Genomic DNA, 5,496 nt, shown 5'->3' with positions numbered 1-5,496 from the left:
CTGAAGTAATGCCAGCTTGATATACAGTAGAAGATAATAAAAAGTAAAACAAGATAGTGAGATAAGAATAAACTGATAACAGTGAGTTGGGTGCTAAAAAGTAATACAAATGGCAACACAGCCGCCACTGGAACTGCACTTTGTCTCTGTTAGAGAGATATTTGAGGGTGTGACTGTTTGCTGTCTATACCACCCTTTAGTGGTCACTGACTGCCCACTCATGACACTGGGTATCTCTGACATCATGTACACAATTAAAGCATTTACTGTCATTCACACCACATATTCAAATATTTAACGTCTTGTTTTGATTTGATAAATTATAGGATTCTGACGTAGCTTAAAACCACAACTATGAAAAAGTGGACCTCATTTTTTTTTTACGTGAGAGAGAAATAACTATTGTTACTTACAGTAAATTGTTCTGTTTGTAATTTACAACTTAGCAAGCTGGTTGGTTCAGTGTATGAATCACTTTACATCGTCTTGGATGAAACAGCATATAGTATAAGTGGATATCAATAAGCACAAATGGTGAGTTGGTCCTCCTTTACAGTTTCCACTCTTCCTCTAAATGTTAAGTAATGGATCTGAGACTCACGGAGGTCTAGATTCAATTTGAAACCAAAAGTTTCAAATCTATTCAGCTTCTGTCTGTAGATGTCATCTCAACTCAGTTCTGCTCACCTTGTATGGCTTGAGGAAATTCTTATGGTCCCTTGGGAGTCACTGTGGTGGGACTGATCCACAAATCTTTACAATAGCCCCCCGCAGGGTGACCACACAGGGCCCGTGTCTTATTCAGCTTAACATGACACAGATGTGACGAGAGAGACTTTACAGTGTTATAGTTGCAGCAGGATCAATAGTTAAAAAGTGGAAACATTAACACTGAAATTTTAGTTCTATATAATAAGTTCCTAATTTCCTGAAATAAACTTCATATGTTCAAAAAAAGAATGGAAAAAAAAGACAGTATTTCAAATGCATTTTAGCATTAGAAGCCAGCAACTTTAATGCTAAAATGAATCACATTTACTCACAAAATATCGACTTTGTTTTCCAGTAAGGCAGCAGGTTAAAAAAAAAAAACCTGTTATACAATCATGGCAATTACAACCATTTCTAATAAACACAATGCTCACTTCCAGTGAAGCCTTGATTCTATTACAAAGACATTATAGGGAATTCTGTGCTTCCAAATTCGCAACAAAAGTTCGGCGAGGCTCGTTTTCTATTGCAGCGGGAGTCGGGACAATGTCCCTTTTCTTTTATGTTCCACTGAAGGAAGAGAGTCATACAGGTTTGGAATGACATGAGGGCATAACTATCCCATTAAGTGTGAATTGAATGTAATGCTTTTTAATTGCAATTAAATGAAAATGTATTTATATAGTTTAAATTTATATTACGGTAAATGCAATTAGTAGGACTTACGTAGGCTACATTATTATATGTAATTTCATAATTACCTCTATTATCTTCTGAACAGTAGCCGAAATGCATCATTTTCCTGTTATCACTGTAAAGCTGCTTTGAAACAATCAGTGTTGTATAAAGCACTAGGCCTATATAAATTAAGTTGACTTAACTTGACTTGAAATATGAAAATGAACTACCGAATTTATTGACAATTTATGGTAAACTAAAATGTAATGTCCTTTCTATTGAAACTATTTTGTTTAAATATATTTGTAATTTTACGTTTTATTTTGATGAACTTAAAATATAGTACATTTAAATAATATTTACTTTAAATGTAATATTGAAAAAACAATGATGAAAAATTATTGAAAAAGTTTAAATGAAAATCAAGTACTTTACACATGCTTTAAAATGTTTGGCAACACATAAAAATAAGTGTTCTACTTAAGTGTGTACATAGTACATGTAGATACATAGTGATGAAAGTGAACTCTTTTTAAGTTGCACTGAGGTGGTATAATTTCATCAGTATTATATTATCTGTATGTACAGTTTTTTAAAATATACTTTTAAGATTTGAAGTTCACAATCAATATAATTAAGCACACTTTTTTCACAAGGTACCTGAAACTCAATGACGCTTTTGTGTTTAAATGGGATCAATTCCCTGTATCCATGCTCCATGTTAGTGTAAATTATTCACAGAAGCAACTTACCATTAATACCAGTGGTTTTGAAATGATGTGCTTAACCAACTCGCATTGTGGTGTCCACAAACTTTTGGCTATAGCATATATGGCGAGTCAGGCAACTGTGGCGAGTTGACACATTTAGATGTTTCTTAGGGTTGGGGGAAGTTTGTTTGCTATATTCAAAAACACTAGAAGCATGAGGTTAGTCATCATTTACACAGGAATGTGGAAATATATGCATAGGGTAATCTATTTTTCAATAATTTATTCATTTATTATATTAAGTTACTTAAGGTTGTTACTATAGACTTACCATTCTATAGTATAGGATACCATTTTTTAAGGGGTCATGAAGTGAGGAATCGAATTTTCCTTAATCTTTTGACAAAGAGGTCATTGTCCTATAAAAAATATCCTGTAAGTTTCAGAACTCAAAACTACCTTGTTAGTCCAAAAACAGCTAAAACCAAGCTCAGAAAACGGCTCGTTTCAGATTTTGTCATATTATTACATCATAGTGCAACGAAAGGCCTATCAGTGTTTTCTTCTACATCATTGTCTCTTTAGCCCCGCCCACCGATTCACACATGCCATGTAGTAGTAAATACATTGTCTAAATTACTCCAGCAACAAATAGAGGTGCCTCTAAGGAATACAAGACGTTTTGAAATGCCAAGTTGTGGGAAAACACAATCTTTGCATTGCCATCAATGTGATCCTAAAAGTAAGAAAGAATGGATTCACTTTATTTTTAACGAAGTTCCACTCAGATTGCGTCTGAGTAACAGTGCTTTTACCATGTGTCACTATTGCATTGTCTGATACAGATCGTTATATAAGAGTATTTATACTGTAGCACCGTAGTCAAACTGAATAGTTGTGAATCACTGTTCTTTCCTTTGCCTTTGCATTTATATTTAATGCGTTGGATTATCGGATATGGAAGAGAACCGGAGAACATCTCTGTTTACTGACTTTGCGTACAGCTGTTGCTATAACACCTTTCTTTTAGAAATACTGATGATTGCGGGGCAATGGCGTTAAGCGAGGCTTCAGTATTTCTAGGAGAAAGGCGTTTCTGCGTTAGCTATAGCTGTACGCAACGTCGAGAGACCATCTCAAAAGGAAAAACTACTTCTTTCTTTTTTTTTATCTAGGCCTAAGACATTTGCTATAATCCTGAATAAAAGGTTCAGTGAGTGACATCTTCTGTGTTCTCATCAGTAAAAAGACAATACATCACATTTTATTTTAAAACAGGGCACTGCAAATTACAATGCATAAGCTTTTCACTTTATTGAAAAGCATGAACTATGAATAGACTGTGACAAATGGTACATTAATTCATAATTCATTTTACACAAAACACTGTAAGTCATCCTTTGTCAGTTAATTGTAAGTTAATAATTGTGGTAACTCCAAAATACTTCAACTTTATTTGCCACAATCAAGACTTATAAAGCATGCATAAATGTTTCACATTGTTTGCAAATGTTTCAACTATGTAACCAGATATTTTTCAACATCAGACGTTTCCGCAAGTGAAACTCCGCACGTGCAGGTATTGGCAGCGGGGATATTGAAAATTATTTTAAAGGGCACCTATTATGCGAAATTCACTTTTACATGGTGTTTAAACATAAATGTGTGTTGGCAGTGTGTGAGCAAAACCACCCTAGAATGATAAAAATCCACCCAGTGTTTTTTTTTACAGTCTCAATAAATCATAAGCACTGTCTCAGAACGAGCTGTTCTAAGATTCGGCTCAGTGTGACGTAGGATTGAGCAAGCCCCACCGACGTAGTTTGATTGACACTGTGGTTTTGGCATAGACCCGAAAATGTCTCCTAAGAAACATAAGTGTTCTGTTGTGGGATGTAATAATGTACATAGTAGTTTTCACTTACTTCCGACATCAGAGCCACTGAAAATGCAGTGGATGGATTTTATTTACGAAGGAAAGGCGCCACTTAAACTTCCAAAATACGTTTATGTTTGCGCAAATCATTTTCTGACTGACTGTTTTGTGAACGAGGGTCAATTCAAAGCAGGTCTTGCTTCAAAGTTAATCCTCAAGTGTGGATCGTTGCCTGCTGTTCGCGATCCAACGTCACCTCCAGTAGAAATAACGTTAAGTGTATTTTAAGATTTTGAGCAAATAGTCATTTCATTCGATCTCAGCCAGTTCAACAACAAATGCGTCTAAAGTTGTTGTCGTCGTCGTAGGATGTCTGTGTATATATCTGTGCACCTGAGACGTGCAGAGACGGATTAATTGACAGCTGCTGTCAGACTGGCTAACATGGAGAGCAACTGGAGTGACGCAAGTAGCTTTGCAACAGAGCGGTCATTTGAAGTCTTTTCTTCCCCACCTTCACCTGATTTTTCTGCCTTTTAAGAGGACCAAATCTGAGGTGTGGTCATATTTTGGCTTTTACAAAAGTCCTGAGGGAAACTTAATCGATGACAGGACCTCGGTGTTCGGCGAAGGTAATTTGCGGGGGAATTTTTACTTTACAAATTACAGACATGGCCGATTCGCACGGGATTAAGATCTCAGACAAACTCCTCAATTATTACAAATGACTAGAGGTCACCAGGTAATACTTATCCTGTGCGAATAGGGCTATAGAGTACCCCACGTCACAGAGTACCCCTACTTCAGGAGCTTTCCGTTTAACCTGAAGAGGGCAGCACTCATACGTTTTACACCATATATTTGAAAATTAAAACACTTTATACCCAAATGTCAAAAAATGTACTTGAATCAATGAACAGCATGTATGAAGCTCCATTCTTACAAATCATTAACTAAATAAAGTTGTTTTAGTGTTTAGTTTCCCTTTAAAACAGGCCCCAAAAATGACATTTTCAAACGGTTATAATAAATTAACAGTGGGATATTTTGTGCTGAAACTTCACATATACATTCTGGGGACACCCGAGACCAATATTACATCTTGTTAAAAGGGGCATAATAGGTGCCCTTTAATAAGCAAAAATCTACCCAATCATAGCCGTTTGGCGTTTACTTCCACGTCTTGAATGCGACACGCCCATCAAAACGCAGTGTTCGAAAGATAGGGTTAACACTGTATAGAAAATAGCTTATTTCTTCTAAACTAGGATTTTTTTTATGAAAAAATCTTGATAGCATTATAATTGGAAATCGGAGAGCATTATTAAAAAAATGCAGTACATGACCCCTTTAAATCTTTGCTTCGTTCTTCCATTTTAAAGGCATAATTTGGATAAACAAATGTATACGTGGCGTACAACACATAGCCTGTGTTTAGCGTATTCACAGTCAATAGTCTGTAATAAATATAATGACAACTCTGTTTTCTCTGTCTTTGCGTTACAAACAAAAACAGGAATC

The sequence above is a fragment of the Siphateles boraxobius genome, unplaced genomic scaffold (assembly GCF_051911475.1).
Source record: "Siphateles boraxobius isolate OS27281-9 unplaced genomic scaffold, OSU_SipBor_1 11, whole genome shotgun sequence".
NCBI lineage: Eukaryota > Metazoa > Chordata > Actinopteri > Cypriniformes > Leuciscidae > Siphateles > Siphateles boraxobius.
Note: the sequence above shows the minus strand (reverse complement) of the source record.